This window comes from Dromiciops gliroides, chromosome 5 (assembly GCF_019393635.1).
Source record: "Dromiciops gliroides isolate mDroGli1 chromosome 5, mDroGli1.pri, whole genome shotgun sequence".
Lineage (NCBI taxonomy): Eukaryota > Metazoa > Chordata > Mammalia > Microbiotheria > Microbiotheriidae > Dromiciops > Dromiciops gliroides.
Window position 1 is genome coordinate 64,320,012 of NC_057865.1, and position 12,392 is coordinate 64,332,403.

At 36.3% G+C, this 12,392-nt stretch overlaps 1 protein-coding gene across 1 annotated transcript in view; it reads left to right on the forward strand.

Annotated features, from left to right (window-relative positions):
• The window catches only part of MYO3A (myosin IIIA), a 350,362-nt gene that overhangs the window by 241,108 nt on the left and 96,862 nt on the right, over window positions 1–12,392 (forward strand). The window lies entirely within an intron of this gene.

A 12,392-nucleotide genomic window follows, 5' to 3' on the forward strand; every position in this document is an offset into this window, starting at 1 on the left:
ACAGAACATGCTGATAATGGGTTTGATGTAAATGCAGTACAATACTGATCTTGTCACTGAACAAGGTACAATGTGTAATTTATGATTCAACCTAAAAAAATACTTTTTTAAAAGAGAACTCAGTGACTTTTATAATAGCTTAATATAAGCTTTCTTGAACTGCATTGGCTAAAGTAATACTACTGAAATTGCCTTTACCATGACCACAAGAAAAGGCATGGTCTAGCATCTGATATTTGTTTATATCTTTTGTGAAGGTCTTTTATTTCCCTCAAGCATTACTAAATTGGTTTTGTATTTGGTAATTTTGTGATAGATTAAAGGTGATTAGTTGTCTTTGGGTTAGAAACATCCAGACTTTTTAAGAATGGTATATTTCATGCTGAGTAGGAGAATTTGGAAAAAGAAGGTTTTGGTTGTGATATATATTGTCTCCCCAAAATTATGGACAAATAGAAAGCCGTGTCCTGGCAGTGCTAAAGAGATGACTGAGTTATATGTAGCATGACCTTGGAATGGCATGTTGTGTTGTCAAATATTCCGGTTAATAAAGGTTACTATATATGTCATTCATGGATTGTTCTTTTTAAAAGAACTGAAATCCAATTAAATACACTTAGCAATAAAATTCTGCTGAGGATAATTGAATTTTCCTATGAGGATCCAGAAGGCACTTCAGCATTTTTCTGTGTGTCGGGACTGTAATCATGAGTAGCAGTCGCTGCACCAAAGCTGTGGTAGCCTGGGCTCATTGTTTGAGGATATCAGTTAAGAGGATGATCAGCAATCAAAAGGTCTATATTGTTGCAAAGAAAAGGAGTCATATCCATTTTAAATATATCATTACGACTCCAATCAATGATCTGAAGTTGGGACTGTAAGGACTGGATCTTAGAAGGAATATGTATGTATGTGTGTATGTAAATATTGTATGTGTTATGTATACCTATGTATGCACACACATGCATGTATATGTGTTTACACAAAATAAAGTAGTGAGAGGATTATCGCATTTGGAAAAGTCTGGGATTTAATTTCATTTATTTACCTATATGACCTTGGGCAAATCATTTAACCACTCAAGCCTTGATTTCCTTATCTATAAAATGAGGGTTGGACTAGATCATGGGTGCTTAACCTTTTTCATGTGTAATGAACCCCTTTGGGAGTATGATAAAGCCCTTGGACCCTTCTCAAAATAATGCTTTTAGATAAATAAAACAAAATACATAGGATTACAAAGGAAAGAGTTATACAGAAACACTTATCAAAATGTTAAATTTGGATTTTAAAAATAAAATAAATCAAATATTTAAAACAAGTTCATAGACCTCAAGCTAAGGACCTCTGGACTACATGATCTCTGAGACTCTTTCCAAACATCCCAAAGGCAAATAACTAAGCAAATGTAAAGGGAAAAATCTACCCTTGGTCAGGATTATGAAAAGCAAACTAAATTTATCAGGTACATACCCAAATCCTCAGGGTGATTTTTTCCAAGATGACAAACTCGGAATGTATACATCTTCAGTGAATGGGCATCGGGTTTGGCAGGTGTGCTATCAGCTGGGTTATTTCCAGTAAGATGATCTTGTAGCACCAAAAAGCACGGTCCCCATGTGCCAGATGATCCATCTGTATACACATGGCTGTGGACACAAATATTTTCCTTCTGTTTTCTTCTCATAGTTGAATATGATAAGAAAAGAATAATGTTTACAGTTCACTTGAAACTGGTTCACTGTAAACAGGGAACAATTTGTAAATTCATTAATGTCAGGTTTTCACTTTTCAACTATAATCACAGCCATTATTGCTTATCTGCAAGAAACAGTGAACTTCACCAGTGTGTATGGGTTACCAGGGCCTTAAATTTCCCAACCGGAGCCACAATTCAGTCAGCACTTTCATAGACCAGGTAGTTCTGATCTGACAAACTGACAAGTGTACCTTTGAATAAGAACCTATGTCATGAATGTGCTAAAAAGCTACTTCCTGTTCAGGGCCATTTGGCCAATTTCAGCCTATATGTACATGGGGAAAGAGTGCAGAAATTGAGAAAATTTTCTTATGGGGAAAAATTGGATGTAGTTCTATCCAGGTTAGTTATCTGTCTATTTCTGAAAATGGAATTGTGTTTTCCCATTTACTATCATTATAAAAATGTCCCTACAGAGTTGGAAATTCCTAGTAAAGAAAAGGTTGCAGCCAGCCCTATGGCATGTTATCTGAGAATTTTATTCTCTACCTGGAAGCTGATTTTGCCAGTGGAACATTTTCCTAACTCTCAGATTTCCCTAAACCATTAGCTCTCTGTTGCAGGGTCTTTTTTGAGCACTCCAGTTTGTATCTACCCAGTCTAGAGGCATTTCTGCTTTGCTTGCAAATTGCTTGAGCATCTATCCATAGCATGCAAAACTTTGGTCCCTTCCTTCTTGCCCCCTCATTATTTACAATGTGTCTAATAGCATAGGGTTATATTATTATCAATACCATGCCAATAGATGACATCATCTCAACAGTTGTTAAAGTTCAGTGCCACAATACAAATGGGTTTCCCATGTTATCAATATTAGATCAAAATTCCTCATATTCTTAAGGATGAGGGACAACTGTATTTATAAGATTATTTACAAGCTAGGTAGTAGTTCAGTCTTCTACACTGCAAATATGGAATCGTATCCAAACATTAGTAGCATACAGTTTTTAATCCTTCTAAAAATTCAAACTTGGAAATATAAATCAGATTCCCCTAAAGTAGTATCTGTGGGAAAAGCTTATCTTCGTCCCTTCATATTTCTCAACTTTGCAAACAGATTTATTCATATTTAAGTATTTCCTGTGGCATAAATGTGGCATATATATTTGATTTGGGGGGGTTGGAAAACCAAATGCTAATATTAGTGGCCATTTCAGATGGCAGCCACTGGTACAGTTCCCTGCATGAAAGACCAATTTTGCAATTACCCACCTAAGCAATGAATCATACTCAAGGGTTTTTTAGCATAAATATTTTTTCTGATCTTTTTTCACTATGAGATGAAAAGTATGAGTTCACAGCAGTCACAGAGGTCTTGCAACTTACATACGTTTGAAATTTGCTTCTTGGATATCACTCTTTCCTTGGGGAGAGGAGTGAATATTGATTTTTATTTTACTATTCTAATTGGGGTACCTATGTTGTGCTAAACATGACAAAGAACATGCAGAAAATGAACCTTACCTTCTCAGAGTTTACATTTTAAATCAGGGAAGTATCACGCATGCCAGCTATAGGTAGGTTAATCCTTGGTGGAAGCTCATTATTTAGATAAATGTCTCAATAAATCTATTAAGTTATTTTGCTTATACAAAACAATTGCTTCCCTTGTGACCTGAGGAGTTCATCTCCTTTGTAAAATATCTTTTTTGTATCTAGAAAATACACAGTATGTCCATCCATTAGAGCAAACTCATTGTCTAGCTGCCCAATTCTGCAAAGTTCATTAGAACATTTTAGAGGTAAGCTATTTGTTTCTGGTTTTGTACAAAGATTTGTTTCTAAATATTCTGGTTATATATTTGTACACTTGGATTTGGAGAAGAACATCAGGAGTCATTTTGTCCACATGAGACTATTTACAGCATAGAATGGAACCAATAGGATCTATTATTCCACTGGCTTCTCTTATGAAAAGTGATGTGCATGGTTTTCATTTCCAGCTGTTCATATCCTCAAGCTTAAAGCTTTTGAGATTCTGAGTGTGGGCTCCAGCACATAATTTGTAGTTGTTATCAAAACTAATAATAATAAGGCTCATTCAATTATTTTAAAAATACCTGGGTTTTCAGCTCTTTTATATTTTAAAAGTTCTTAAAAATCAGTCCTCTGACTCAAGCTGTGTGGGTGTATCATATTAAATCCTTAAAATGCATCTCTGTTGCTTTCCTTATAAAGTGTGACTTAATATTTCACCTAAAACTTTCATATTTTCCCTTATGCTTATGAAAGACACATGGTAAGGGAGTCAGTCACAGCTGTTCTAAAACCTCATTTAAAACTCTCAGAAGGAAAATTAATGAATAAATAAGGCAACTTAAAATCAAATCAAGCATTCTAGGTCACTATGACTGATAAGTATTAAAGCAGCCAAATACATTTCAGAATAAATCCATGCCATAGCCAATCTTTATTCTTCAATAGATGGGCATCTTTAAGTGTGCACTTTTAGATCTCTAACAAAATGGGCTTATCGGTATAAAAAAGTAAGTTAAGGGGCAGCTAGATGGCACAGTGAATAAAACACTGGCCCTGGATTCAGCAGGACCTGAGTTCAAATTTGGCCACAGACATTTGACACTTACTAGCTGTGTGACCCTGGGAAAGTCACTTAACTCTCATTTCCCCCACAGTAAAAAGGAAAAAAAGAGAAAAAAGTCAAAAGATTTTTTAAATGAGTTAATATAGTAATTGATACCATAACCTTTACAATATGTGTAATCTCAGGTTTATTAAGTGTAGGAGCTGGGTCCCTCCCCCATCCTTGCACCTAGAAATTTCCAGAAATGCTACTCAAGGTTCAAAGTACCTTGTTTATGTCCATTATAAAACCATAGTACGTGAATCCCATCAATGAGTTTACTCTTACTAATCATCCAGGGCAATAATTCAAAGCAAAAGCATTTAGTAAAATGGCTCAGTAAACAAAATTGTGTTAGAATATTTCCTCCATAAATACAAGGCCAGAGTTTTCCATACATAGTTGTGTGCTTAGGTAACATGTATGGATAGGTAAACATGTAAGAAACATGCATGTTTCCATGACACACATAACATATGGCCAGCATTTATACATGAGAAGTATATATGTTGGAAAGATGGGAACCAGGGAACATGTGCAAAGGTGCAGGAGCCAAAAACTCATGTGGCAAAGACATGCATACACATATACACTTACACATAGGTAACACGTGGGTAAAACACAAAAGGGTCCACAGTATCTCATATTTCTGATACTACAGGGTTGCTGATATCCTTTAATAATACTTTTCTGGGGCAGCTAGGTGGTGCAGTGGATAGAGCACTGGCCCTGGAGTCAGGAGTACCTGAGTTCAAATCCAGCCTCAGACATTTAACACTTACTAGCTGTGTGACCCTGGGCAAGTCACTTAACCCCCATTGCCTCACTAAAAAAAAAAAATACTTTTCTTCTGCACATCATCTCCACTGAGTACAACCACACTGGCATGTCAACCTTGTTGGCTGTTGCTCTACTTATCACATAGTCATCATTTTGTATCTTTCCTAGGTATGTAGTTGTATTGCTTCTATCTGCCCTAAACTGCTAGGCTACATCTTTTCAGGGTCATCTATGATCCATCTCAACTCATCTCTACCAAAATGCAGTGACTAGAAGGCCACTCTCTGCTAAAAGAAGGCTGACAACATTTTAGTCTATGGCTGTGTTATGACTCATCACATTGTCCTAAGGCCTTCAGCAAAAGTAAGACAAAGCAGAGTTCTCCTAACCAATATTGTCTTCTCTTCTACCTGTCCATATCTGGACCTGTATCACAATCCTTTATTCCAGAGAATTGCTTAGAGTTGGAAACTCTTTGTAATTTCCATTTAATTTGCAATAGGGATCCCATGCCCCCAAAACCCATTTCAGACAAGTCTGTGAGGGGGGAAAAACATACAAGAGTTATGTGGAACTTGGGATTTGAAGGCAACATCATTTCCAAGATCCTATGTATCTTTCCATGCAAATGAACCAGTAGGGGAATCACAAACAAAAAGGCCAGGCAAGGTTGCTAAAATGTAAATACAAATCTTTTGTTCTAAATTCTTGCCTTTCTCATGTAAGACTAATCAGTAAGTGTAAGACTCACCAACCTCCTTGGTTTTGAGCTGCCCAGCTTAAATGTATAATTTGATCATATATAACATATCTTGAATGCCTATTTATTTGCCATTAGAAAAATAGATCAATGTTCTTTCTCTTTGGTTTCATCAAGTCCTTTACTCATAATCTTCCCTGGAAAGGCAAACAAAAGTTAGTCCATTTGGTGTTATCAAACACCCAGTCAACAAAATATAATTTTGTTTGACACTGGATCATGTTATTTTACTAATGATGAATATAAGGGAAAAAAACTCCCCTAATAATAACTGTAGCTTGATTTAGACATAAGAGGTGATACCATAGGTAAATTAGGAGATAAAGGAATAGTCTACCTTTCAGATCTTTGGAAAGGAGAACAGTTTATGATCAAACAAGAGATAGAGAATATTATGAAATGCAAAATGGATGATTTTGATTACATTAAATTTAAAAGGGTTTGTACAAACAGAAGCAATGCATCCAAAATTAGAAGGGAAGCAGAAAGCTGGGAAACAATTTTTATGGCCAATACTTCTGATAAAGGCCTCATTTCTAAAATATATAGGGAACTAAATCAAATTAATAAGAATCTAAGTCATTCCCCAATTGAGAAATGGTCAAAGATATGAATAGGTAGTTTTCTGATGAAGAAATCAAAGCTATCTATTTCCATATGAAAAATGCTCTAAATCACTATTGATTAGAGAGATGCAAATTAAAACAACTCTGAGGTACCACCTGACACCTATTAGATTGGCTAAAATGACAAAAAAAGGAAAATAATAAATGTTGGCGAAGCTGTGGAAAAATTGGAACACTAATGCATTGTTGGTGGAGCTGTGAACTGATCCAATCATTCTGGAGAGAAATTTGGAATTATGCCCAAAGGGCTATAAAGCTGTGCATACCCTTTGATCCAGCAATACCACATTTGTGTCTTTTTCCCAAAGAGGTCATGGAAAAGGGAAAAGGACCCACATGTACAAAAATATTTATAGCTGCTCTTTATGTTGTGGCAAGGAATTGGAAATTGAGGGGATACCCATCAATTGGGGAATGGCTGGACAAGTTGTGGGATATGAATATAATGGAATGCTATTGTGCTATAAGAAATGATGAGCAGGGGGAGTTCAGAGAAACCTGGAGGGTCTTGCATGGGCTGATGATGAGTGAGATGAGCAGAACCAGTAGAACACTGTACACAGTATCATCAACATTGTGTGTTGATCTACTGTGATGGACTAGATTCTTCTCACCAATCCAGTGGTACAGAAGAGTTCCAGGGAACTCATGATGAAAGAGGATCTCCAAATCCAGGGGGAAAAAAAGAACTGTGGAGTATAGATGCTGATTGAACCATACTATTTCTTTTGTTTTGGGTGCTGTTGTTTTTCTATTTTGAGGTTTTCCCTCATTGGTCTGATTTTTATCTTATAATTAATGCAGAAATATGTTTAATGTTTATATATATATATATATATATATATATATATATATATATATATATATATATATATAAACCTAAATCAAATTACCTGCTGTCTAGGGGAGGTGGGAGGGAGGGGAGGGAGGGAGAAAAATCTAAAATTGGAAAGCTTGTATAAACAAAAGTTGAGAACTATCTTTACATGTAACTGGAAAAAATAAAATACTTTTATCATAAAAAATAATAATAACTGTACCCTATGTGCCAACATCTACTGCAAAAGAGGAAGAGTTAAAATATTCTCTGAAAAATTTGATGGGATCCTCCAAGCCATGTGAAAATAGATTTTGATATTTGGTAACTTCAGTGTAAATGTGGGTAACAATATAATGGACAATATGAGTTTTCTAAAAAATGAGAGAGGACAGATGTTTAGAAATTGCTTAGAAGCCTCACACCCATATGTCACTAGTACTTTTTCCCCAGAAGATCATCAGAAGTCATCAGTTATAGGGAGCATGGAACAACATCACCAAAACTGTAATTAACTACATTAATCAATGGGAATCGACTGATGCAGAAGTCATATCAGAATCAGCTATCTGTTAGAGCAAAAGTGAAACTCACTATCAAATCAGAAGAAAAAAATAAAGTTAAAGAGAAGACCCTTCAAACAGTTGCAATAGTTTACATATGAGCTATTTAAACAAACTGTCAATTCTGAGAAATGATCAATGGAACAAGCAAAGATATTGACATTGCTTATCACCATTTCCTGAAAAAATTTAACTGATGTAGAACATTCATCACAATGAAGCCAAAAGAGCCCCCAAAACAGTACACCATTTATTTCCTCACTAAACAGAAAGATATGGCACCCAAGGGCAATATTGATTTAGAATTTAAACTCCTTTGCAAAACACTATGGAAGAAAAGAACAGAATGTTGAAATCACCCTGATATATTGAACTACGTGCTTAACTTAGAGTCAAGAAAATCTGGGATCCATCCCAATTTCTAAGACTAACTGTGATAATGGGCAAGCCAGTTAATTTCACTGAGCCTCGGTTTCTTCATTTGTGAAAGGAAGGAATCAGACTTGCTAAGTAAGGTCTCTTTGAACTCAGAATATAAGATACTATAATCAAAATTTCCTGTTAAGAAAACAAAAAAAGTACAAGGAGAAAGTTTGCAGAAGGTCGGTAATGCAGCAAGCATTTTTGAACTGCTCACTATGTGCCAAGAGATTCAAATGAGCCACATCATCCCCCACACATGCAGAAATAAAGCTATTGGAAAAACAAATGAATAGGAAATAGAACAACTTTGTCAAAGTTTCCACACTGGTCTCTTTTAATAACTAATCACAGGTGGGGCACCATATTTGAACAGTAGCCCCTCTGTCTCCAATGTGCTACATGTGAAATAGAAATGATAATAAGATGAAATTGGGAAAAGTATATGTTGGTAGAAAGAAAATGATTACAGAAAAAGCAGGGCTGCCATTGGAGGTGGTTCAGATGATGATAACAGATGACAGAAAGTATAATGATTCAACTCAAAGTTTAATTCTCTTTTCTCTATCAAAGACAACAATCTTTAGAGTGAGAAGTAGGGAAGAAAGGGGGTTTAACAAAAAGCTGAAACCTGAGATAAGTGAAGAGTCAGCAAAAAAGTTCAAGTCACCAGGCATGGACAAATGACCTTCCAGTGTTCTAAAGGAACAAATAGATATGATGACCAGTCATTCTCAATGAACTATGAAAAACTTTAGAGAATGAAAGAGGTGCCACAGTCCTAGAGAAGGGCATATGTCCCAACTTTCAAAAGGAGACAACTACAGATTCTACAAACCATACACCAGTGAGCTTGACTTTAATGCCTAAGAAAATTCTACAGTAAATTGTTAAAGGGATGGTTTGTGAACATTTAGAAAACAACATAGTTAAACACTATGAGTTAACATGAGTTCACCAAAAGCAGATAGTGCTACACTAAATTTATTTTCCACTTTTTAATTTTTTTATTATTTTTTGCAGGGCAATGAGGGTTAAGTGACTTGCCTAGGGTCACACAGCTAGTAAGTGTCAAGTGTCTGAGGCCAGATATGAACTCAGGTCCTCCTGAATCCAGGGCCGGTGCTCTATCCACTGCACCACCTAGCTGCCCCCATTTTCCACTTTTTAAAAATAGGATTGCTAGCCTGGTAATGATTAACAATAAAAATAATAAAAGCTAACGTATAATGCTTTAAGATTTGCAAAGCACTGTATGTGTTATCTCATTTTATCCTCACAACATCCCTAGGAGATAGTTATGATTATTTTCCTTTTAATAAAGAGAAAACTGAACCAGACAAAGGTTCGATTGAATTGCTCAGGATCATACAACTGGTATCCGGCACAAAATTGGAGCCCAGCTCTTCCTGACTCTGTCTAATGCTCTTTCTACACCTCCTAGCAGCCACATATGGTATCTGAATCAAACTTTAAAGTTTTCAAAACATTTTATATTCATGTAGTATGCCATGGGAATACTATTGACTTAGTATAAATTAGTATGATATTTGAAAAAATCATATCCCTATAGATGGAATGGAGGAACATAAGCAAACATGAGTTTTAATGGATTTAGAACTGTTTAAGTGACTGGCTTTTGTAAGCTGAAATGAGAAGAGTTTCTAAAATAACATTGGAAAGTCAACTTTCAAAGGCTAAAGTTCTCTAATCAATTAAATGAGCGACCATTGTTCTAGAATACCAGTTGATGAAGAACACTACCCACCTCCTGATAGAGAGGAGATGGACTAATGACACAAAATGGAACAAACATTTTTTAACTTGGCTAGTATGAGAATTGATGCTTGACTATTCGTATTTGTCACAGAAGGTTTGTTGTTCTTTTTTCTTTTAAATTAGGAGGGAGAGCTAAAAGGGAAAAAAATAAATGTTGTCATAAAATGAAATAGAAAAAATATATAAAGCTGGGGTTTTAGAAAATAGGGCAGGGGCGGCTAGGTGGTGCAGTGGATAGAGCACCGGCCCTGGAGTTCAGAGGACCTGAGTTCAAATCCGGCCTCAAACACTTAACACTTACTAGCTGTGTGACCCTGGGCAAGTCACTTAACCCCAACTGCCTCACTAAAAAAAAAAAAAAGAAAAGAAAAGAAAAGAGGGCAAAATAGAATTCAGAAAAGTTCAATGATCTTAGGCTGAATTAATAGAGGACTGGTTTCCAGAATAAAGTAGGTGACCACCATGTAATACTCTATCCTAGTCAGGGCAATTCTCAGCACCACAATTTAGGAAGTACTTTGAAAAAGTAGGATATATCCTGAGAAGGGTGATCAGAATGGAGAGTGGACATGAAATCATGCCATATAATGATCAGATGAAGGGACTCTGGATGTTTATCCTGGAGAAGAGAAAACTTTGGGAGAATATGATGGTTGCTTTCAAATATTTTAAGGGTTGGCATGTGAAAAGAGATTAGACTTGTTCTTCTTGACCTCAGAGAGCAGAATTAGAGGTGGAGGTTATAGAAGGGCAGATTTTAGGCTTGAAGTCAATAAAAATTTCCTAATCGAGTTGTCCAATTAGAGTAGAATATGCTACCTCAGGAAGTAGTGAGTTCCCCATTACTGGAGCTCTTTAAGCACAGGCAAGATGACCATTCCTCAGAAATATTGTAAAAGTCAAGATGTTTAGGTGATCTCAGTGGTCTCTTCTGACTTTTTTTCAATGGTTTTTCACCATCTGTCTCTGTGCCATAGGGGAAAATCCTATGATGATAACTGTCCCTAGAGAGTTAAACTGCTTAGTCATAAATTTTGAGGGGTACCTGACTACCATTTGAAGGTGATACAACTTCCTCTTCATATCAAGAGGTATTGGATGCCTATTAACTCAGTACCCTGTGGGGCACTGGGGAGGAAATCACACAGTTTCAGGCTGTTCACAGACCCACCACAAGACATAAACTAAATGGCTGTCTTTTCATTATAGGTCACAGACCAGCAATCCAGGTCTCTCTTTGTTAAAAGGAATAGAGAGTATATCAGTGATATATTCCCATGTGCTTTAAGAAAATAAAATATTGTAGTAGAACAGACCAGATAATATCATTTGAACAATTTGAACAATATCATTTGAAAATATCATTATATTGAGAACCAAAATTCTTTAGTAATTAATAACCTGTGGGGTTTTTATTCAACTTAACAAATATTCATTAAGGTTCCACTAAGTACAGTATGCTGTAAAAATTGTAAAAAGGATATAGTCTTTGCCAATCTCCTGATCTACATGACCTCTGAGGGCCCCTAGCTCAGTGTGATGTTTAAAATCTAATGTGGGTCCTAACCTGCCCCCCCAGTTTTGGCGGGGCGGGGGAAGACTGGCTAAGATTACTGATAAATTCAGTGAGTTTAGGCTTTTAAGGATTTATTAAAGTATATTAGAAGTTAGTGAAGAGAGAAGTTGAGAAAGCCACCTTTATTTAGCATCCACACTTCTATAGAGAACACGTGGAGTAGATCTTTCTACTCTATTCTGCCCCTGCCACCACCATGCCAAAATCCTGCATGAAAGGAGTGAGATCCAGCAAGCCAGCCTCAGCTTCCTACTTCCTGTATCTCTCCCCAAAAGGGGAGGTCCTTCAAGCTGATTGGTTGAGAGTGGTCTCCTATTGATGGCATAGTCCACAGCCTCTGAGAACAACACCCCACTCAGGGCCAGCCAGGTGTGGTCTAGATTTAATCATTCTTAAGTAGGTTCTCAGTCAGTTTCTCAGTCTCACCCAATTCAATCAATTCTAAATCAATCTTCAAGTGGGGCCCCTGGACATCTGCCAAATCCCATTATTTTATCACATTAAAGATTCTATGATTTTTAAATACATTTCCTCCAATTACTACCATTGTCACTTCATTATCCAGAGACCATCTTTCTAGAACCCCCATGCTTCTGAAACCTCTAGCTTCCAGAAAGGTGCTGAAACTAGAAGTAGCTTAAAGAATGAGGGAAAAAATAAGGAATTTTCACAGAAAACCTACTTTTTAGGACTCAGAAAAAAGCAATACAATTAATGAAAGTCATCCTTAA